General features: G+C 43.2%; 1 protein-coding gene across 2 annotated transcripts in view; it reads left to right on the top strand.

The window, feature by feature from the left end:
- Positions 1 to 24,921, top strand: part of TMEM272 (transmembrane protein 272) — a 124,555-nt gene that overhangs the window by 39,960 nt on the left and 59,674 nt on the right. The gene's annotated exons all lie outside the window — the stretch shown is intronic.

The following is a 24,921-nucleotide window of genomic DNA, read 5'->3' as shown; positions in this document are numbered from 1 at the left end:
ATAAAGCTAGTATTTCCTGTGCTGATGTCCCAGTCCCCTGACTCACAAAGAAAGAGTGTCTGTAGGGAGAGAGAACAGGCCCAACACACGAGGTGTGGACAGCTGGAGAGCACTCATGCCTTTGCTTTAGTTCCTGAATCCAGTTGTGCCTGCAGCCACTTCTGTCCCTGTCCTTTCACAGTTATCTGTCCCAATACATCCCACTCCCTCCTTGATGATTTGAATTGTTGCTGACACTTTTTAACCTCTAAAGTTGTGATGACTACAAACTTGTTCCCCAAGCAGTTCTTCAATGCAGGGGGTGGTGTGTCTGTATCCATTTAATCTCAATTTGAAGATTAGAAACTTGCTGGCCTGTCTCAGGCTTTCCAGGCTCCGTCCTGTGTGATGACTTCTTCCTTCTTTGCTCTGCATACAGCACTACTGTCTTCATCATTTATTACTATTGTTATCTTTGTTATTATTTAAATCATACAAAGTTCTGCATTGAGGATTTCATGTATTATATTTGTTTTCTCCACAACAAGATGACAAGCTTTTGGAATTATTTTTACATCTTAAGAAACAGTCTTTTCAGGACTGACCTTAATTCTGGGCACCTATCCAATAAATAACATTAATTAAATAAAAAACATTTTCCCAAACGCAGAACCAACTGTGTGGCCTCCTCTGAGCACGATCACATTCCCTGGTGATCGAGTCTTCAGCTGATGCTGATCATTTGAATGTTCACATTCTCAATGTGAAGAGGCCAAGCAGAAGCGCATATGGTGTGAGCCAGGGGAAGAGATTTTTGTACAGCTCCTCTAAAGTAAACATTGTTTTGGGGAGAATCCCAGAAAAACAGACATTCATCGTTGTTGCTGTTTTTTCCTGATTAGTCTCAGGACCACAGTGATTCTGAAGCAGCAGGTCCAGGTGAAGCTAAAGGAAGAGGGGGATCTGAGATTAGGGTGCAGGGAATGAGGGACAATACTTCAGCACAGAAACAAGGCCCAGACTTTCTAATTTGGGATGCTTTTCGCATGTACTTCTTTACTGAGGGAGACAGAGCTTTTGATGCATTTAATACTGGCAAATTAAAATGGCTAAAACACAGATATAGTTTAAGCTCTCTCCTAATCCTCTAAACAAATACTTGAGAACTGCAAAGAAAGCAAACTAAGCTAATCTCCATCTGAGAAGGTCTCCTTAGTTTGACTTCTGTTCCTGTGAACCCTTGGAGAGAAGGCCCTGGTACAAAGTCCTTGCCAGGGAGCTCATTGTTACTGCCAAGGACAGGTGGATGTTTAAGGAGTGTGTGCAGACAACTCAAGGAGCATGAAGGATGGATGTATGATGTTTGTCAGAAAATGGGAAGAGCTGAACAAATTAGCCAAGAACTTTTACTAGGTTCATTTACCTTTGTGTTGTAGTCAGGGTGCAGTCAAGAAAGGCAGGGAGTTTTGTGGACGGAATTTAATACAGCAGGCTAGTTAGAAGGATGTTATAAAACCAGGGGAGGGCGAGGCAACCCAGAGATTAGCAACTGCAGGAAGCCATTACCACTGCTAGGACGGAGGAACAAAGGGAGGGGACTGAGCCACCAGACCCAGGAACTGTGAGCTGGAACTGTGGAGGAGGGGCTGCATGAGATGCCACCTGAGGACCCTATGGCTGAAACCATGGGGGAAAGGCCATCATGGGGAATGGGAAATGGAAGTCAAGAAGAGGCTGTGTGATGGAGCTGGGTCCAAGGAGGAAATGTGGTCACCTACAGAGAGAGATGTAGTCACTGCCCAAGAAAAGACTGGAAAGGGAGGTGGAGCTGGTGTATTACCAAGTTTCCCTCTTCTTCCATCCATGCCTCCATTGGCTCAATCTAACAGGAAGCAAGTGGGCACAGAAGCCATCCCCCAACAATACCAAGCAGAGTAGGGGAAGGTGGGTAATGGGTCTGAAAGCAAACAGATAACTTGCCCACCTGTGCCCCCTATTTTTCTGCCACGCAAGTCTGCATGCTTTGGGGGCACAGCAGATGTTCCAGGCTGAGATGAGATGACAATGATGATGAAAAACTGTGTACAGGGGAGTAGATGTTCCCACTTCCAGGCTTCGATAAACATAAACCAGTATATCTATTGATGGTTGACAGGAAAAGATTCCCAGTCTTCCAAGAGTCTCAGATCCCACCACCCCTGAGGGGCAGAGACTAGTCCTGCTCTTCCTGAGTTTCCCCACAGTCAGCAGGTGCCACAGGAGACTCAGATGAGGCAGGGAAAGGAGAGCCTTTCAGCTCTTCTCCCTGAGCCCTGTTTCCCCACCTCTTCCACATCTGGGTATGAAAATGGACCATATTGCCACTGGGAGAAAGCCAAATCCCTAAATGTGAGCTCGCATAGCGTTACTAATACACCTGATCTTCAGAATTTTGGTTAACACAAGTTTACACATATTTTCAAAAAATCATTGACCTTACAAAGCTTTTATTTGACTTTCAACTCCATTCTATTGACTGCCCTTGCCCCCCTCCAACCCCCACTGCCCAGTGGGCAAACAATCCTGATCAAGCTCACCCTTCCCTCCTCCAAATACTCTTTCCAAATACTCAGGACTAGAAGCTAGGGGTTCAAATAAAAAATGAGTAAGACACAGTCCTGCCTCTTTTTCCTTCCATTTCCCTAGAACAGTAGTTGTCCCTCTCCCGCAACCCACCTGCAGAATCCTTCTTGCAGATGTCATGTCACTGAGGAAAATAATGCACAAAGCAGGGAAAGTGAAGGTGCTGTGCTTCAGTTGGGCATAGGAGCCCCAATCCCCTCCTCACCACCTCCCCCAGCCTGGGCTCATTCTGGAAATCCCTGGACCTTTTCAAAGCAGAGTTTGCAAATTTCTGCTTCAGGGCAATTCAGTAAATGCATGTAAACTCCTTAGCAAATCTGTTGGGAGATAGAACCTAAATTAGGCTTGTCATAAAAATTGCTAAACTTTACTGTTTGTGTGCCTGTTGGCTAATAGGAATCTGTCAGGTAATGGCAAATAATCTCTATTCATGGGATAAGGCTTTATAGAAAAAAAGCAAATGAAATAATTTGAAATTGATTTGTAAACTATAAGCTCTTAAAAAAAATCAAGGCTTTTCTCTTGGTAATTTTTCTTCCTAGGCAGAAATTTCCAAGAAGATTGAAGAGAAAGGGAATGAAGGAACCTCATAATGAAGGCTTTTCCTTGATTCCAGCTGGCTGAATGATCACTGGGCTGTGGCTGCCAGCACATTCCATGTGGGTCCCAAACACAAGCCCATTTCTTATGTTTGTGTCTGGTACATAATCTGGCCACATCTCATGTCACAGCCCTCCTAAAAAAGATGTTACCACAGTAGCACCTTCCCTGGGCCCTCATGTTCACCCAAACAGACTTGTGTACAACATTCATGACAACAGTGGCAAACAAAAGTTCAACAAATTGAGTTTAAAGATCTAATTGGCTTTTATTGGGCATTCATGCATTGAACAGTAACCTATCCAAAGATTTAAAAAAGATGAGCTGAGCAGAGGACTTTAGTTTTATAGACAGAAAAGGGCTAAAGAAGCAGAAAGAAGGAAGAAGAATCACATTAGTCAGCTCAGAGTTCCTCATGCACCTAGCACGAGTGACTCCATTCTGGTTTGGTCTGGTCTGTTGGGTCCTAGTGCAGGAGCTCAGTCCAAAACACAAGCCTCCCGTACATTTCATTTAACATAAGTTTGTGTGCACTTGATTCTGTGGGGTGTCTTAGTCTTTTTGTGTTGCTATAAAGGAATACCTGAGGCTGAGTAGTTTATAAGGAAAAGAGGTTTATTTGGCTCATGGTGCTGCAGGCTGTACAAGAAGCATGATGCCAGCATCTGCTTCTGGTGAGGGTCCTGGGCTTCTTCCACTCATGGCAGAAGGTGAAGGGGAGCCAGCACATGCAGAGATCACATGGCAAGAGAGGAAGCAAGAGAGGGAGAAAGGGGAGGGAGATGAGAGGCTCTTTTTAACAACTAGCTCTTGTGGAAACTAACAGAGCAAGTACTCACTCACCCCTAGCCAGAGAGGGAATTAATCTGTTCATGAGGGATCCACCCTCAATGATGCAAACTCCTCCCAGTAGGCCCCACCTCCAATATTGGAGACCGAATTTCAACATGAGCTTTTGGGGGATAAACCTCCAAACTATAGCAGGGGGTGTATAGACCTTGTTTCCATTGAACAACTGTGGCTCCCTCCGTATTTAGAGTGCTCAAAGATGAGGACTGCATCCTTGCATTTCTAGCTCACTCTGAGCTGAGGTCCCTCACAGCCACCACCAGTGTTGCTCAGCACTCCCAGGCACTTGGACTGCGCCCCATGGAGGAGTCTGGGAGGCCCCTCCATGCACCCCATTTTCATTGTTCCTATCCTCTTGGTCTGCCACAAGAAAATACCACAGATTGGCTGGGCATGGTGGCTCATACCTGTAATCCCAGCACTTTGGGGGGCCGAGGTGGGCAGATCACCTGAGGTCAGAAGTTCAAGATGAGCCCGACCAACATGGAGAAACCTTGTCTCTACTAAAAATACAAAATTAGTCGGGCGTGGTGGCACATGCCTGTAATCTCAGCTACTCGGGAGGCTGAGGCGGGAGAATCACTTGAACCCAGGAGGCGGAGGTTGAGGTGAGCCGGGATCGCACCATTGCACTTTAGCCTGGGCAACAAGAGCAGAACTCCATCTCAAACAAACAAACAAACAAACAAAACCCCCCCACACACAAAAAAAATCAGATTGGGTGGTTCAAACAACAGGAAGTTATTTTCTCACAGTTCTAGAAGCTGAAAGTCCAAGATCAAGGTGCCGGCAGGGCTGGTTTCTCCTGAGGCCTCTCTCCTTGGCTTGCAGATGGCCACTTTCTCATCATGTCCTCACAGGGCCTTTTTCTCTGTGCATGCATCCCTGGTGTCTCCTCCTCTTCTTGTAAGGCCACAGTCCTGTTGGTTCAGGGTCTCACCCTTATGACCTCATTTACCCTTAATTACCTCTTTAAAGGCCCTATCTCCAAATATAGTCACTTTAGAGGATAGGGCTTCAACATATGAATTTTAGAAGGACTCAATTCATTCCATAACAGAAGGGATATGAGGAAAAGTGTGAATACTTTTAGAAAAGCCTTTTAGAAAAGCAATTTGGCAATATCTATTAAAATTGTTAAAATAAAAAAGAGACTCTTCTACCCAGAAATTTATTGCTAAGAAATCATCTCACAGCTAGAAAACCACCAGTAATAACGAAAATGTGTTCAAGGGTGTTTATCACAGCGTTGTCATTGTGGCAAACAGTTACACCTGGACACAATGTAGATACCCATCAGTGGGAAAGTGGTTAAAAAAATCATGGTGAAATACACATCACCAGAGAGACTCTGTGGCCATTAAAAAGAATTAATTAGAACTGGCCGGGCAGAGTGGCTCATACCTGTAATCCCAGCACTTTGGGAGGCTGAAATGGGTGAATCACGAGGTCAGGCGTTTGAGACTAGCCTGGCCAACATAGTGAAACCCCATCTCTACTAAAAATACAAAAAATTAGCCAGGCGTGGTGGCAGGTGCCTGTAATCCCAACTACTTGGGAGGCTGAGGCAGGAGAATCGCTTGAACCTGGAAGGCAGAGGTTGCAGTGAGCTGAGATCGAGCCACTGCACTCCAGTCTGGGCGACAGTGTGAGACTCCATCTCAAAAAAAAAAAAAAAGAAAAGAAAAGAAAAAGAAAGGATTAATTAGAACTGTACCAATTTACTTGGAGTGATTCCTATAAAATGCTGTCATGTGAGAAAAGCAAGATGCATGAAGTGTGCATAGGGTGACTATAAAGTGACTGTAAATGATAAAGCAAATCTTATATGCATCTATATTGGTATATAATCACAAAGGTTGTTAACACGGGTAGCCTGGAAGGTGCTTGTGGCGGGGACTGATGTGACAGGGAGGTTACAGAGGTGGGATCCCTGAAAGAGGAAATAAATTTTTATAAGATTGCGTCAAGTAGGCTGGGTGCAGTGGTTCACGCCTGTAATCACAGCACTTTGGGAGTCCGAGGTGAACGGATCACCTGAGGTCAGGAGTTCAAGACCAGCTTGGTCAACATGGTGAAACACCGTCACTACTAAAAATACAAAAATTAGCTAGGTGTGGTGGTGGGCGCCTGTAATCCCAGCTACTTGGGAGGCTGAGGCAGGCGAATCGCTTGAACCTGGGAGGCGGAGTTTGCAGTGAGCTGAGATTGCGCCACTGCACTCCAGCCTGGGCAACAAAGAGCGAAACTCCGTCTCAAAAAAAAAAAAAAAAAGATTGTGTCAAGTGAAATTACAATATGTATAATGCAATCACACTTTACCATTTATGTGAAGTTATATAGGTGTGTATATGTTTAAAGATGTTAATGAAATGAAATAAACTCATGTCTGTCCCAGAAAACTAGAGATGACTGGGCATTGGGAGGTAGGAGGCATAAGGCAGAGCAGGAGGCAGATGAACTAGAAATGGCCCAACTTGCCTTTGCTCTCAGCAGCCCCTTGTTCCCCAGTGGGCCTGGAATCTTCCAGAATGGGAGGAGAAGGAAGTGAAGGATTGAGAAGAGTTGGCAGAGTCTTCAAGGATTTACTGTGCCAGAAGGCTCACAATTTTCCTCATGCTGTGGTCTGGTCGTGGAAACAAATACCTCTAATTCCCTTTAAGTAGACCAGAAAATGAGCCACATAAGGATATGCATTACTGGATTAGTGTGGAGGAACAAGCTCAAAGCCAAGGACTTTCACAGCAGAAACATTCATTGTCTGGGCATGTCCTGTCTGTCCTGGGCAGTCTGTCAGCAAATAAAGCAGGTGTATAGAAAGATGGTCTTCATTTTCGAAATGAAAAATTTTGTTAATGTCATCTCCTTTTATTTTTAACAAATCCTAAAAGAAACAAAATAGAGACGGCTTGAATCACTGTTTCCCTTGGTTCTCCTTTGCCATCTTGGGGCCCCATTCTTCAGAATCCTACAGCTGAAGGATGTCTAAGAATGGAAGCAGTGCTCAGGTAATTGCTAAATAGTTGTCCAGGCTAGTCAGTTAATGATGTTTATAGAGTGACTCTAAGAAGTATGGGCGGCTAACCACCAGTTGGTGAAGGCATTCAAATGACAACTATCAACTCCCCCATAAGACCACCAGGCAAACCTTTACACCAAGCAAAGCTAAGTTTATGAGACTTACCGCAGTGGAGAGCACACTGCCTTGTAGGGACTTAATAGCGGCTCAAAAGAGGAAAATCAGGAGAAGACCTTTATAGAGTTTTAGATCCTAGGCTGGGTAATTTTAAGGTGGGTCTTGCAAGCGGAGAACTGATTGGAATTGGGTAGAATTTCTGATATAACAGTTATGGACTGGTGAGCATGGTAAGGTAAAGATCTTCAAGTTAGTTTTGAGGAGTCAGCTAAGTCTTCAGAAGTTAACTATTTTAGTTGGTTTGCAGTCTTATCATTCAGAAACAAGTACTTTCTGGAGCGACTAAGTTATTTCACTTGGTCTCAGCATTGTTTAGCACAGGGACCAAAGTATATTTGGTTTTAGTTTTCACTACTTAATTATTTACCAGCCGGAAATTTCCTGTAATTGGGAACTTACTAAGATGGAATCATGACAGCTCCAAGATACTGCCCCAAATCTTTGCTTGTAATGGATTATGTTGTAGTAAGTATAACTTGAAGTAAGAATGATGTAAAAAATTCAGAAAATGTTTTATCTATAGAAAAAGATAATAATCTTTATTTAAGATACCAACAGTGGAGAGGTTAAGAGCATTGGTTCTAGAGATAGACTGCCTGGTTTCAAATCCTAGTGCTGCCCTTTACTAGCTTTGTGACTTTGAGTAAGTCACTTGACAGCTCTGTGTCTTATTTTTCTCATCTTTAAAATGGGAATAATATAAGTTCATTCCTCGTAGGGTATTTTGAAGATTAAGTGAGTTACTATATGTGTGGCATTTAGAAGATTGCCTGGCAGGTACTAACTGTTCAACAAATGTGAATATTATTGTTTAATAACTTGACAGCTATTTAAAACTAAAACCAAAGTCCTCCACCTGCTGGCTTTTTAATCCCAACTTCTCCTTCAGCACCTCTTTGTTTTTTCCAGAGTCTGCAGTCATTTGGATGCTTGTCATCTGCATTAATCTTAGTGTCTTCTCTCTTGAGATCTCTACACCACCTTCCCAAACAAGTACCTTGAGGGTAAAATTCGTACACAAATAAAGGAGAATGATGGGTGTGATGGAAGGTCTAGGTACCAGGTGGGGAAGCTGAACATGGAAGAAAGCCTTCTGAAGATTACAAGCTTCTTCCTTTATGGAGTTTTGAGTGATCCAAGAAACATCATGACCTCCAAGTTTTTGTTTGGAGCATAAGGCTGGCAAGCTTTTTATATGGCCCTCGCTATATTTTTAGAAATTCTTTGCTCTCATTGGACATTTATTTGTTTGGCTTGACTTCAGATGGGACAGAGACTGAAATCTGGGATCCTGTGGTTTGGTAATGTGGTCGTGTGTCTAAGACATTCAATTCCACAAGACCAGAGTCTGACTGTCTATATACAAAGGGAAGTGCCTAGGAGGGGAAACTTGCTTCTGTACAAATAGTAAAGCCAGCCCAGAGCCTGGCTTCTTTACAAGTCTTTTTGTTCTACAGAGATTTTATTCTACTGTAATGTATTGGCAACTGCAAATTTTATACATGCCCATTTATTTGCTGTTATGCTGTGATATGGTTCAATTCAAATCTCATCTTGAATTATAATCCTGATAATCCCCACATGTTGTGGGAGGGATCCGGTGGTAGGTAATTGAATCATGGGGGCAGTTTACCCCATGCTCTTCTTGTGATAGTGAGTGAGTTCTCACGAGATCTGATGGCTTTTTAAGTGTCTGGCATTTCCCCTGCTGGCACTCATTCTCTCTCCTACTGTCCTATGAAGAGGTGCCTTCCACCATGATTGTAAATTTCCTGAGGCCTCCCCAGCCATGCGGAACTGTGAGTCAATTAAATCTCTTTTATTTATAAATTGCCCAGTCTCAGGTATTCTTTCATAGCATTGTGAGAACGGATTAATACATGCTATATATGAAAATTGAGTGAAAAGGAATAAGTGTCACATCCAGACACAAATGAGTCTTTTCCTGTTGGTCTCTTTCAAGAGAGACAAAAGTGTTCATGGATACCCCTAGCAGACTGAACTTCACATCTTATTGGACAGAAATGGGTCAGATGCTCACTTCTAAGCTTAGTGGCCAGAGGATAGGATTACCATGACTGACTTTGACTGGCATACAAATCATGGCACCAACCACTTGGACCCCGAAAGCATCTTCTGTGCCTGAGACCGTTGTGTAGGTGGTAAAACACTGTTTCATTTAATCCTACATCAGCCCTATGGACTAGCTATAACTTCCTCATTTTACAAACAGGGAGACAGAGACTTGGAGAGTTTAATCATCATCATAACCAAGCATTTACTGTGTTCCAGGTGATGTCCTAAGTGCTTTACATGTATCAGCTCAGCTAATCCTCATCAGAGCCTTTTGGGGTAGGCTCCATTTTAAGTTCCTTGTTATAGATGATGAAATTAAGGAATGCAGAGAAGATTTTCAAGCTCTCACAGCTAGCGAGGGGAAGAGTCAGGGTTCAAACTTGGGAAGTCTGACTCCAATCTCAGAGGACCTCACCATACACTACTGAGGTCATGTACCAATGTCAGCATACATGACCAAGTCAGGTGGAGGGGTCAGGAGTCAAACACAAGTTGATCTGCTTCCAGTCTCCAACATTTTAATTGTCAGGCTATACCATAGTCCACACCATACATTAGTACACTGCTTTAGGGCTATCAACTATTCATTTCACATATTTGTTCATGTTGTTATCAAACTAACCCTATGAAATATAATATTTGCAAAGGAGAGAGCAAAGCCTGGGACATCTAAATAAAGTCACAGTGAATAGGAGACAGAAACAATCTCAAACCCAAGTCAACATTGCCACAACCAATTTTCACTTTCTAGGCTCCCCATCTGTGGAAAATGTAAGATCAACCCTGAATCCTGCATGTTGTCAAATACAGGTTATGGGTCATTTCCTTATTTACTGTGGAAATGTTAGGGATGTGGGAGGATAGGCTTTTCTAGAAGCAAACCTTAACTATTGTAGAATTCTGGCCTGAGGGTGCATCATTCTCTACCTCTTTATTGATGCTACATGAACACTGGTCAATAAATGATAGTGATTAAGTAGTTGGTATCACTTATTGATGGTAATTGAAAACCTAGTCCCTCCACATTGCCAGTGTTTCCCTCACTCTTCCAACCTAAAAGGGCAACACAGACTTTTACTTTGACATCTTTTTAAAGTATTTTAGTTACAAAGGGAAAGAGCAGAATGGATGAAAGCTGGAATATAAAACGACAAAGGAATGGATGTATCAAGGGAAGCAGAGCTTTACATGGATGGAGGAGAACTCACAAGTGCACTTGGCAAACACAAGGCAGGTGTAGGCACAATTCAAATGTCATCATTAGTTGTGTTTTCAACCAGTAGCAACAGGAGACAAATTCCTGGGCAGACAGGGATGAGTCCCTGGTGAAACCTGAACTTCAAACCAAAGACAGTTTAAAGCCTGAAAACCGAGCTGCCGGGCCCAGATAGAATCCACAACTAGAGTCCCTGTCTTACCCTCTCTGTCTCTATTGATTCTTTCTGGATGATGCCTTTTAACCAATTGAATGGTGCTTTTTCCAAAGCTCACCCATGGACCAATCAGCATGCACTCCCCCTTCTAAGCCCATAAAAACCATGAACTCAGCCTCACAGACAGCCATCCACTTTAGGGCCCCCTCTCGCAGCTGAGGGCTGCCCACTTCAGGCCCCTTCTCGGGTCAAGAGCTTTTCTGTTGCCCAAGAAAATTCTTCTCTGTCTTGCTCACTCTTCGATGCTCACGTACCTCATTCCTTTGGTCGCAGGACAAGAACCTGAAACCTGCTGAATGGTGAGTGGGAAAAAAGCTGTAACATACCCCTGTTCACTGAGCTGGGGGCAGTTGAGAACAAGAGAGCTGTAACATGCCCCCATTTGCCAAGCTGCAGGTGTGAAGAAGAGAATCCACTGGGCACCGTTCCCTCCTGGCTGGCTTGCTGAACTACAAATACTGCAACATTTCTTGGGAGCTTAGACCTCAGGACTCCCTGGGCAAGAGCTGTAACACCCCTCGGGGCTCCACGGTTGCTGGCATCTCCAAGTTTTCAGGTGCTACTGTGTTCGTCTAGACAGTGGCGCCCAACAAGGAAGCCACTCGTGGCACACCCAGTCCAGCCACAGGCTGAGCCTGGAGGCATGGTGGGCATAGGAACCAGGCCAGGGCACCAGCCTAGTGCAGCCTGCTGGGTGGAGTGGGTGGAGCAAGCCTGGTGGGCCTGAGCAAGGCCCTGGGCGGAGGTCATGGCAGCTGCAGACATTTCTGGCTGGCAAAGCGGCACTCCAAGGAATCCTGTAACACAACTGTTTTTATTTTTTTGGTTTTTATTTTATTTTATTTTATATATTTTATTTGTTATTTATTTTTATTATATTTATTTTTTATTTTTTAATGAAAAGTTTGTAATATTTACACTTTTACAGAGTAGATAGAACCATCACTTAGGTTTCACCATTTCTGAAGCCACTTTAATATATTCTTGGCAGGTTTTTCATGGTTCTGATGGCAATTGTCCTCACCCCCCATGCCACCCTTTTGTCCCTTCAACACTTTTATAACTGTTGGTTCATTTGAAGAAGTAACTAGATTATGAGATATTGTGACCACGCTTTGGTATTTCTACCTGTCTGGTTTTTAATTCTTAGGACGCTAATTTACAAAACCAAGGTTAGATGCTAGTTAAGGAAAATTATTTGGGATACTACTGCTTCAATATCCTATTTAAGATCAGACAATAAACAAGCTTATACCTGGGGATAACATATACAGCTTTTCTTTCAATAGGAAGTAGGAGTCTCAGCAATATAAAGACCCAACAGTCCAATTCCAAAATGTCATTAAGCACAGTTAACAATATATATATTAATTATTGAAAACAGCTAGGGTAACTAAATGACATCATAGAATCTCAGGGACTGTGCTTGGCACGTATTAGACATTGAATGAGGTTTTGATGAATAAATGAGTGGCTAATTTATGCAATCCCAACAAGATCATAGACATACGTGGTTCAGTCCTAAAACAATGTCACATTCAAAGAAACACAATTTCATAAATGAAATTGTTTTAAATAAATTTTTCTTTATCGTTGTCTTTAAATTCTTTAGTCTCACACCATAGAAAATAGATTAAATGCTAATCCACTCTTAAACACCACACAACCCTTACCAACACCTCATGTCCTCTTTCTCTCTTGCACTCCTACTGTTTTAGTTCTTTTGGGGTGCTGTAATGGAATACCATAACCTCAGCAGCTTATAAGTAACAGAAGTTTATTTCTCACAGTTCTGGAGCCTGGGAAATCCAAGTTCAAAGCATTGGTAGATTTGGTGTCTGGTGAGAGCTCATTTCCTGGCTCATAGGTGGTGTCTTCTTGCTGCTCCCTCACATGGTGGGAGGGCAGCTCTCTGGGGTCTCCTTAATAAGGGCACTAATTCCATTCATGAGGGCTCCATCCTCATGACCCAGTCACCTCCTAAAGACCCCACTTCCTGCTAAGATTACCTTGGGAATTAGGATTTCAACCTATGAGTTTTGTGAGCTCACATACATTCAGACCACAGCAGCTGTTTTTTAGAGCTTTGTGTTCACTAACACCCCTCCCCACTTCTGTCCAGCCCTTGAAGCTTTTACTCCTCCTACTTCCTCTTTCTATTTTCCATCAGATAGGTTGATTTCAAATTCTTCCATTCCTCCTGCCGCCTTCCTAGTCCTTCCTTCATTTCTCATTATCTGATTTTTTTTTAAAAGAGTTATTATAATAAACTTTCAAGGCACACCATCCGTGTCATCTATAACCTTTCAGGCTGTTAATATTAGAACTATCCCTGGTGAATGACAATTTACCCTGTTCCTACAGCCCCAGAGAAGAGATTTTACCTCCTTTCCAGAAGAGAACAACCATCACAGTAAGAGCCTCAGCATGTATGACCTAAATCCCTGCTTACTGCTGCCTCCACACCTTTCCTTCAGTGTTACTCAGTTGTTCGGCCACACCCAGAATACTTGGTGATTGTTACTGGCTTATCCTTCAGCCTCTTTTTACTCTGGCTATGCAATGGCAGTTCACCTAACTTTTCAGTGTAGGCCATGATCACTTCAGTCACCTCTTCCCAACATTCTCCAGGACCTTGGCTGGAATTTATTTATTATACTTTTTATTTCCATAGGTTTTTGGGGGAACAGGTGATATTTGGTTACATGTGTAAGTTCTGTAGTGGGGATTTGTGAGATTTTGGTGCACTCATCACCCAAGCAGTATACACTGAACCCAATTTGTAGTCTTTTATCCCTCACCCCCTCCATGGCTGGCAGTTAGATGCTGCTGACCAAGATCTGTGGTTTTCTTGTGGCACCCATGGGACTGTGGGGCCTGCTGCCCACATTAAAAAATGTGGCCCCAATGGAAAAAAATAGTCTTGAAGAATTTCAACTTCTAGATTTTTCCTTTTAGTCATTAGCATATGTTTATTTTGTCAATTTTTTTGTTTTATTTTACCAGAGTGTAATTTCTATGGGTGGGAAGGTAGTGTGGGGACCGACTGACTTTTTCCTTTGTATTGTTCTGTCATTTAACTTTGTGTACAACAAACAGTGTGACTAAAAAAAAATTCCCTGTATGTTTCATCATTTACTTACCTTCTTGGTTTTCCCAATCAGGTTTTTAAAAATAACTGATTCTAATTTCCAAATACTTTAATACTACAGGCCCATGCCTCAGGGTGGAGACTCATAATTATACAGGTTCTCTTCAAGTATTTCAATAGATTCTCAGTCTTTCTTTGTTCACAGCTTAGCTTAGAGTCCTTACTTTTTTTTTTTTTTTTTTTGGTGAAAGGAATTGAATTTGAAAGTCAACAATCTAGAAACTTCAAAATTACTGCAGCCACCTACTACTTTCCAAAAATAAGCACCCATCAAAACTAGACTCTATCATTTGTTACCCATGCATGTTCTATTACTAATGTTCTCAAATCAAATTTGAGCTTAAAAACAGAAAATCTACAGTTTCGTTGACGACCCCTCCCACCCCCAACTATTCCACCCTTCAGCCCCATGGCATGTTAAAGGGAAGAGCAATGAATTCTGGTTGTTACAAGAGAATATTTGGAGCATCTGACTCTTTTCGCTGTCAACCAGGGTGTCAACTTGAGGCATCCGTAATGACTCGACTCCCTGTTTGATTCCTTCTCTCCTTTTATTCTCTAGAAAACCCTTCCTGGACCCTCTTGTTGGACTAAATGACCTTTCTCCACATTCCTAACCACCCTGTGCAAACCTCTCTTTGAGCACCTGCCACATTCTGTTGAAACTAAGTCTTATCCTCCCACTGTATTTTAAAGTCTTTGAGGACGATGCCCATTTGCAAGTCACCGTTGTATGCTTGGTGCCTGGCACAAAGCAGGTGATCTGAAATTCCTGGTGGAAGTGGAAGGGTCATGTGTATGTTGGGCGGGTGTGTGTGAGAAGGTAAAAGACACGTTTTTCATTTGCAAAGGCAAATGAGCGACCACTCATCTTAACTTCAACCCCTATTCCAAATCTTCCTCTGAATTGTACAAATTTTTAATTGTTACATTCTCTGTAGATGGGTTTGGATGACACAGGAAACCCCTTAAAGTCATCTGCAATGTTCTCAGCCCTGAGTTTGATGGATTACTTCTGTGAGTGATGGTGAGTCGTGGCAGTAGACAGCTCATCCAATCCTTTGAGTTACTGTTACTTAAGACTTTTTCGCTTTCAAGAAAAGGGAACATGAGCTAACATAAGAAAACGCGAAAGTCTTATATGGGTACTGGATTATGTCATAGAAGAACCTGGCCTTAGGAGGTCAGGGACCAGAAACTGGCATGCTGTAAGGAGCACAGGAAGTCCCTGTGCTGGGCTCTCACCTCGCTGTCTCTGCAAGTGTGTTTTGTTCTTTTTTTCCTCCTGCAGACTGGTTTTCTCTGTTTCTCAGCCTAGAGGAAAAGGAGACATACATTGCCAAGAGGCCCAGTTCTGCTTACGTTCCCATTGACCAAAGTGGTTACAAAGCTCAAAAATCTTTGTCTGTTTATTTGTGATCTGTGGGGCCCAGGGCTGTGGCTTTTCTCGTGCACAGTATCTCCTAAGGGAGGCTCTGCTGGGCCTTAAATTACCAGAATCTCTGTGTAAATACAAATCAGCCTGTCATGAAAACTGAGAGCAAAACCATGAAGCCCAGTGTTACCATCTTTTTATTATGTCCTTTTGGAAATTCTAACACATGGAACAAAACATTAAATAGAAACAAGAAATACAAATATATTACATATAAATTTAATATGTAACAAAAAAGCCTTCATATAGTGAAGGGAAGAGTCATTTAATACACTGTAAGGAAATTCCTCATTAGCAGTGTAGAAAAATCTCTCTGGCCCTTACCTTTCTCCATATATCAAATACCAATTTAATTCCAAATACATTCGAGAGTTACTTACTTAAAAAATAAGCTATTGGAGAGGTGATATGGTCTGGCTCTGTGTTCCCACCCAAATCTCATCTTGAATTGTAATCTAAATTGTAATCCCCAGGTGCTGGGGGAGGGACCTCATGGGAGGTAATTAGATCATGGGGGCATTCCCCCCCGTGCTGTTCTTGTGATGGTGAGTGAGTTCTCGTGAGATCTGATGGTTTTTGTTTTGTTTTGTTTTGTTTTTTGACAGAATCTCGCTCTGTCACCCAGGCTGGAGCACAGTGGCATGATCTCGGCTCACCGCAACCTCCGCCTCTCGGGTTCAAGCTATTCTCCTGCCTCAGCCTCCCGAGTAGCTGGGACTACAGGTGTGGGCCACCATGCCCGACTAACTTTTGTATTTTTAGTAGAGACGGGGTTTCGCCATGTTAGCCAGGCTGGTCTTGAACTCCTGACCTCAAGTGATCCTCCCGCCTCGGCCTCCCAAAGTGCTGGGATTACAGGTGTGAGCCACCGTGCCCAACTGAGATCTGATGGTTTTATAAGGGGCGTTTCCCCCACTTTGCTTGGCACTTCTCCCTGCCGCCATGTGAAGGACATGTTTGCTCCCTCTTCTGCCATGGTTGTAAGTTTCCTGAGGCCTTCTCAGCTCTATGGAACTCTTCAGCCCCGCCGAACCGCAATTTATAAATTATCCAGTCTCACGTATTTCTTCATAGCAGCATGAAAACAAACTAATACAAGGGGGGGTACAACAAAAGAAAATAGCAATGACTATTTATCACACTTATATATGGGAGAGGCCTAAGTATAAATTTTCCAGAAAAAAATTACAATTTTAAGTTTCTTAAAATTTTAAAGTGACCACAGTATAACCGAAATAAAATCATACATCGGTACTTAAGTAGTACAACAAGTACAACAAGAGTGGGAAAAGAATTTGCAGCAAATAAGACAGGAGTTAATATCTTCATTATCTAAATACTTCATACAAATTGGTAAGAAAAATGCTGAAAGCTCTGGTAGAATTGTCAATTTAGACACATCAGGAAATAATTTGGAGAAATTTACCTCTTGGTTTACTGTTTCTACTTTCTTGAGCCTTAACTAAAGAAACAATCCAAAATTGGGACAAATATATTCATTGTAGTGATATTTATAATGAAGCAAATTTTAAAACAAGCACAATGTTCAATGATTAATACATAGCTTAGTAGAATGACTTAGTAAATTATGGCCCATTCTCTCAAGCACACAAACATTCATTGAGCACCTACGTAAGCCAGGCTCTGTGCAAGGAGCTGAAGGTACAGAGATGGACAAGGCAGAACCTCTGCCCTGTCTTCTAGTGTAATGCAGCATATGACATGGGGAGAAAAGGCAGGAAGTAGACATTTATTGAGGGACTTCTGTGTGCTTGGCATTTTACCTATGTTATCACATTTAATCTTCTGAAGTGTTTAGTTACACAGCATTTAAATGATAAGTTGGGACGGGAAGAGGCCTTCAGAGGGGGTCACATTGTGCAGGTTGGACAGAGCTGTGTGCATCTTGCCAAGCTACTTGTTTTCTATCTCTGGTTCTCAATCCTTGCCTCTCAGGCCACTCCTAGGAACACTGGTGAGTGTCAAGTTTTGGCTGGAAGACGGGGCTTTAGCTTTGGGTCTCCCTTCTAACCAAATCTTCAGTTTCATGCAGTGTAGAAATTCTGGAGTTATTGCTGACTGGAGGTCCCAGATTTTGCCTGCTAGTTTCCAGATTTCCAGAGAAATCCACCTCTCACCATCCTGCTCTCCAGCTTGCACCTCAAACCCAACAAAGTACTCTTCAAACAAAGGATTGTCTGTTTAATGGAATCTCACCTCCTATAAGATAGTTGGGGTTATAAACAGCAAAATACATGCTCACATGCAAAAAACAAGTGAGCAAACAAAGACCTTTAATGGTTTCCCAATACCTAATAACAAATTTACACACCAAAAATTGATTTTCCAGACCCTCTAGTACCTGCTTGCTCACCACCCATTGCTCCCAAAAACATCATCTCCCTTCAATGATTCCATTTTAGAATCATGAGGATATAAGACCACACAATAATAAAATCAGAGTGTACAAATTTAACAAAAGTGAATAATATCCTAAATGCAAATGATGTGAAGTTAACTGAGTATTAACCAAGGCACAGAACAATCTTTGTAGATGTGTGAATCTGTGCATAGGTAATGATTATTGAGAACCTAACAGGATTTCTGTACCCACAGTTAAGCTTCTTTTCAAACTGGTGAAATATGTGCTAATGAAATGATTTCATGACACCCTGAATTCCCTGCCTGAAGATCTTTTAATAGACAGACCACCAGGGGCCATATAGTGGTCTATTGACCACACTTCAAAGGAAAATCCAACAGGAGCTATTAAAAGAGAACATAATTTGGAAAGAGGTCATGGTGGAGTCCGGGGAGTTTGTGGAAGATGTTCCAGAAGCCAAGAGGCCAACGCACTGATAAATGGTTCCTGGTCACCCTCCAGTGACATTTGTTCCTTTTTTGGGGGGGAACACCCCCAGGAGAGCTGCAAAGAACAAACTGGAGGGAGGGCACAGGGCTGAGGATGAAAAGGAGCCGGTCAGTGAAGCTCCAACTTAGAAAAAGAGATCCGCTCTAGGAAACCTAGCGGACCAGAGGCAGAGAGGGAAAAGTAGCTAGGACAGAATTGCCTTGGGTGAAGACCCAGAAGGGAGGAAGAGCAGGGGAGAAGTAAAGGGCTTTGGTTTTGGAGTTGGGGTTTGCACTGATCTTTGTGGCTAGGGAGGAAAAGACAGCTGTCTCCCACAGGTCTCATACCTGGAGGCCTTCAGTAAGATATGTCTGGGTGGTTTTGTACAGGCAAGTGGGAGCTGAGCCTGACCAGGAGGCTGTATGTGGGCTTGCGCTCATGCCCTGATCAGCAGCGCCTGCAAGGAGGTTCTTTTCTTCCCAGTTCTGTGCCCATTGCACAGCTGCAACCTCTCATCACCCCAAACCAGGTGAAGAAATAACCCCGGGCCAAGTCAGAGTCTGGTTGACCCTCCAGTGGGTCTGGAGAGGAGTAGGTGGGTAGAATTCCAAGGAACTGTCATCAGAATATCTTCTTGGTCATGTGTCATGTGTGGTAAAGGCCTTGGCATCAAAACCAGGTCATCTGTGGATGTGAGCATTTGCAGTGTAAGTAGCGTGTTAAACTCTTTCACTTTGCACGCTGCTAAAGAAGCAGGTATGTCCATTGGTGAGCTTCCTACTTTAGCTGCTTTAAGGGAAAGGCATTTGAAAGTGGCTGTTGAATGCAGCATTTTAACTTGGTTGAAAAAAAAAATGAGTTCTGGAGCCAAACAGCCTGGGTCCAAATCCCCATTCCACCTTTTACTGGTTATGTGACCTTGGGCTCCCTATGCCTCAGATTTCTCATTTGTAACCAAAGCTAATAGTAGCACCACTTCACTGGGTTGTTGTGAGGATTAATTGAGATATAATGTGATGCACAGCATTAGAACAGTGCTTAAAGCAGAGTAAGCTCTCAACCAACATGAGCAACTGTTCTGTTCTCAAGGCTTTGCTGGGGTCTTTGCTCTGCAGCAAAGGGTTAAAGCCGCATTGGTTAGGGAAATGTGGGTCTAGAACTAGTTAATCCAGCATCTCATTTTGTTGCTAAGCAACAAGCTCTGAGTTCTGCAAATGTGCAGCTCAGTGTGCAGTGACCGCCCCTAGCAATCCAACCCCAGTCAGGCTGTCACGAAGCATTGTTTTATATTACTTAAGAGCTCATTTCAAATTGTGGAGGAGGAGGGAGGCAGGCACAGACAGCACAGCCATAAAACACGAGCAAAACCAGCGCTTCTGGCTGGAGGAGTTTGCAGTGGGCATAAAAATAGGAAAACAAGTGTTGAAGTGTGCTCCTACCCACCTGCAACCGTGAGAGGGAGAATTCACCCGTATGACTCACCCTTCCCTGGGGTTAAAGAGGTGATCATGATCTTCAGAACGGGATCCTCCATGGATCAGGGGGGCATCTTTCCTTTGCCTGCATTTGGGTGTGGGGTTATAAGGCCTGGATACAAACCTAGATGTGTGGTTCCTCATTGGGAAGGGGCAGGATGAGAAGCGCCTAATGTGGCCTCACACTCCTTCCCTCAGGGAAGTCAGAGGTCATCAAATATTCTTTCCTTCATTCATCTGTATCATTAAACATGTACTGAGTATCTATTGCATGCCCAAGATTTGCTAGGCACTGAGGATAAAACTCAAAGCAAGACAGTTACTCTCTATCTTGGCCTGGTTCTTAGTTAAAAAAAGAGAAAGAAACCCACTCTTGCTAGCTTATTAGAGATGGCATTTATCGAAGGATATTAAGTAGCTCAGGAAATTTCCCCCACAGCCAGAGAGTGAGGGTAAGTGGCTACACAGCCAAGAACATTATGCAGAAAATAGTTCTGGAATGCTCCAAAAGAGCCCTTATTGCCCCTGCAGCAGGGTGTGGGCTCTGGCTCACACTACTGTCCCAGGCAGGGACCCCTCTGCCAGGGCCTCTGTTCCTGCTCTTCTAAAAGCTTGATTTCCTGCCCTCACACAATGACTTTCATATGGCATCTTTCTCTTCACTGAGGTCTGGCATGGATGCCTGTGATTGGTGGAGCCTGGATCACATGTCTGAGTTCTGGCTGTAAGGGAGGCTGGGAAATAAATTTCTGACTTTCACAGATGAGACGGGAAATTCCCCAAACACAAGAAGGGTGTTCCAAAGGTGCTGGGCAGCCACAAAGCCTTTGAGTATTCCCTGCATAGTCTCTGCCCTCTTCACCTTACAGTCTGCTAGAAGATGGGTGACCAGTGCTGGGCCAGGGGAAGTACAGGTAGAAGAGGGACCCCAGAAGGATCGCGAGGTCAGGAAAGGCTCTTCAGAGTCAGCCATATCTAGGCTGATACTTGAAGGATGAATGTGAGCTCATCCTGGTGAAGGCTGAGGGAAGAACATCCCAATTACTGTAGTGACACATGCAAAAGTCCAACATCACAAGGGAATTAGACACTGCAGGGAAGTGAGAGACGTTCTGTGTGGCTGGAGCAGAAGGATGGGGCAGAACAACTGGTGGTTTAACAAGCCCTCTGGTTGATTCCGATGTATGATGAAATTCAAGAAACATTGCTTTAAGTAATATGCTTATCTTACTACTTTTAAAATTTTTAGTGTTAGGCATTATATACTGACTTCCCACAATTAAAAAATGAGCAGATTTCCCATCCCCTCTCTCATTCCAATATTGTGTATTGTAACTTGGGTGGATCACTATTCGGTGCTATTTATATTTTACATAACTACATAAATGCCATTCACAGCTGGGTATGTAGTAGACCACACTATTCTTCCTTTCCTGCACAACTCTTTGTTTGACATTAATGTGTAACTGTTGTTTTTCTCTCAGTTGCTGAGTTTTCTCCATACTTACTACTAATTCACTCTCAAACTCTCCTCCAGCAATGTTCATTCTCCTTTTAACACCTTCAATTACTTTAGGAGTTCCATTAATTTCGTCTTGTCTTTTTTAATGACTTCCGACTGCTCCATTCTGGACTGGGGTTCTGCCTGGGCCTGGGCCACAGCTGTCCCCTGGGATCTCCCCTCCCCTGACCACTGTATTGGATCTCCTGCTTCCTGATGCCACCTCTACCCCTGTCTTGCTTAACTCCCACATTTTGGTGGGGCTTCCCAGAAGAGGGGGCATTCGTGTAAATTGAGATCTCATGTGCCTGAAAAACGCCTTTATTCTACCCTCATTCTTGATAATTCGTCTAAGAATAAAACTTGGAGTTGAAAATCATTTCTCTCAGAATTTTGACATCAATGTTTCCTTGTCCTCCATTGTTCTAACACCCTCCAGTGGTGTCATTGAGAAATCTGAAGCTATTTTTATTGCTTGTCTTATTTTATATAACTTTATTTTTATTTTTGTTACTTGCTCTTGTTCTGTCTCTCTTCCACTTTTTCTCTGTAGGAGATTTTAGGCGTTCTCTTTGCTCCCAGTATTCTGAAATTCCATAGTGATGTGTCCTGGTTGGATCTGTTTTCATCTGCTCTTCTGGGCACTCATGAGCCCTTTCCATCTGCAAACTTGTGTTCTGGGACATAGTCTTGGATGATTTTTTTGAGCATGTCTTCCCCTATGTTCTTTTCCTTTTCTTTCGTTTTTGATCTCAGTGTGTGGAGGATGGAACTCCTGGTCTAAGCCTCTCTCTCTCTTCTTAAACTTCCCCTATCTATGTTTGTCTTTTTGCTCATCTTCTTAGAGAGTTCTTCAACCTTATCTTCCAACTCACTTCTTGAACTTTTCATTCCTGCTGTCATATTGTCCAATAACTCTTTTTTTGGTTTTCTGAATATTCCTAGCATTTTGTTCTTGTTTCAGTGATGCAATATCTTTCTTATCTCTCTATGGATATTAATAATAATTTATAATCTTTTAGAAGCTTCTTTCTCCCTGTATATTCTCTGTTTCCTCCAAGCTACAGTTATCTGTTAATTTTAGGCTATATCATATTAGAGGCTTTCCAAAAGTGCCCAGTGATCCTTGGACATCTGCTCATATTTAAGAGAGGAGCGATAAAACAGTTATTAGAAGCTCTGTGTGCATGGGCGAGTCCCCAGAATTAGCACTTCTAGGCCTATTCTCCTGAGCTGGTCAAATTCCCTGGGGAAGACGCTTCCATTCTCCTGTTAGAAGGAACAAGTTTGGCTGCCAGCATTCTGGGAGCTGAGTGAGGAAGGAAGGCTGGAAAGCCTCTGGGCGTCTCTCTCTCTCTCTGTGTGTGTGTGTGTGTGTGTGTGTGTGTGTGTGTGTGTGTGTGTAGGGGGAGATTATTATCTATTTTTGCATAACAAATTACCCTAAAACTTAGTGGCTTACAAAAATAAACATTTATTATTTTACAATTTCCGTGGGTTGGGAATCTAAGAACAGCTTAGCTGGGTGGTTCTAGCTGAGGTTACAGTGAGGTGTGGAACAGCTGCAACCATCTGGCTCAGTCTGGAGGTTCTGCTTCCAAAGTGGCTCACTGACATTCCTGGCAAGTGGCAAGGGATGCTAGTTATTGGCGGGAGGCTTCATTTCCTCCCTATGTGTCCTTGTGACATGGCAGCTGCCTTCCTCCAGAGCAAGTGATTCAAGAGAGAGCAAGGCAGAAGCCACAGTGTCTTTTATGATCTAGCCTTAGAAGTCATACTCTGTCATCCTGGCTAACATGGTGAAACCCTGTCTCTACTAAAAATACAAAAAATTAGCTGGGTGTGGTGGCGGGCACCTGTAGTCCCAGCTACTCGGGAGGCTGAGGCAGGAGAATGGCGTGAACTCAGGAGGTGGAGCTTGCAGTGAGCCGAGATTGCACCACTGCACTCCAGCCTGGGCAACAGAGCGAGACTCCATCTCAAAAAAAAAAAAAAAAAAAAGTCATACTCTGCATTTTTCTTATTATTCCATTGGTCACACAGATCAGCCCTACTCAGTGTGGGTTGGGATGGTCCAAGGGTATGCATACCAGAGGGGGAGAATCACTAGGAGTCATCTGGGAGGTCGGCTCCTATGGTGGGGAGGGGGCCAGGTGGGAGATGGGGAGGAGGAAGGTCTCAACACATAATGTACAATTTTATTTTTTGCCAGTTTTTTGTGAGATACCACCATCTTCTGCAATATCTGATATCTGCAGTTTAAGGACCCTGAGTTTTGTCCTCCCCAAAGAATAAACCTCCTATCTTCTACAAAATGGAGGAGCAGTTTGTAGGGGAGAGAATCTAAGAGTTTGCTTCTTGAAAACGTAGTCTTCCTGTCCTTGGCTCCATCTATCCCCGTGCTTCAGGAAGCACCTGGCCTGCTAATTTTCCAGCCTTGGTGAGAGGGAGGTGGCTCTGTAGTATAAGTTGGGTTGGTTCTTGGCTTTCCCCACTGCCAGCTTAGAATTCAGATTTATTATTTTTGCTAATTCCGTTTCCACTCATTCCTCAGCTTTTCTGCTTTCAAAATTGTGTTGCTATTGGTTTCTTTCTGATTCTTTTTGTTCTTGTGGATTTATTTCTGATTTTTAAAAACAACCCCTTCTCTGTGTTTTATCGGGACTTAGGGAGGGAGTAGAAGCCAGTGCATGCATTTGCTTTGTTATCTTTAACTGGACATCCCCTCCTCTTCTCTTTCATTCTCATTTCTTCTGGGCTTTGCCCTTTAATTTGAAAATTATTCTTTGTTTTTTCTTTTTTCCTTCTCTCATAAAGCTTCTGAAATGGGCCAAGAACCTATTTTAAAAGCCAAAAACTGAATAAAGACCCTTTCTATGTGTATTTTTAGTTTATCCTAATAAAATGGATGGCTCTGGTTAAATAGATAGTCACACACACACAAAAAACCAAAGAACTTTTATATATTTCAAAATGTTATCCAACCACAACAGCACTGTCATGCTGTTTGAGTGTGAGATCCCCTCCTTCATGACCCCCCCAGCTCCACTTCGCTTAGGCCTGATGTAAGTGACTTCACCTTGGCATCAACGACTTTCACAGGGAAAGGGGTAACCAAGGAACCACAAAAGCCACCATAAAGACTAAGAAGCAGCAGCTTTAAACAGCTGTCGAATCCAGAGAGGGTCAAAGCTAGACCTCTTGAATAGGATCAGTCATGGAAGAACTATCCTGCTTCTCCGTCCCCTCTACTTCCACCTCAGAAGGATCCAAACCTACATGAGCACGACCAGGAGAGAAAAAGGAGAAGTATTCATCCCTCTTCGACTGCAGGATTTCTGATTCCTGCAGAGCCTACTTGAGGGTCCAGAGCTTTATTACATGGGAATGGAACATCTTAGTTACTGAATTGAGGCCAGGTGCGGTGGCTTACACCTGTAATCCCAGCACTTTGGGAGGCTGAGGTGGGCAGATCACGAGGTCAGGAGTTCGAGACCAGCCTGGACAACATGGCGAAACCCCGTCTCTACTAAAAATACAAAAATTAGCCGGGCATGGCGGCAGGTGCCTGTAATCCCAGCTACTCAGGAGGCTGAGGCAGGAGAATCCCTTGAACTCCGGAAGCAGAGGTTGCAGTGAGCCGAGATCGTGCCACTGCACTCCAGCCTGGGCGATAGGGCGAGACTCCATCTCAAAAAAATTACTGAATTGGGACTGGGTTTTTTAACTTAAAGTGACTGGAAGAATCCATGG

Source organism: Pan paniscus, chromosome 14 (genome assembly GCF_029289425.2).
Source record: "Pan paniscus chromosome 14, NHGRI_mPanPan1-v2.0_pri, whole genome shotgun sequence".
Classification (NCBI taxonomy): Eukaryota; Metazoa; Chordata; class Mammalia; order Primates; family Hominidae; genus Pan; species Pan paniscus.
The sequence above is the reverse complement of the archived record's forward strand: the minus strand, read 5'-3'. Positions and strand labels throughout refer to the sequence as shown.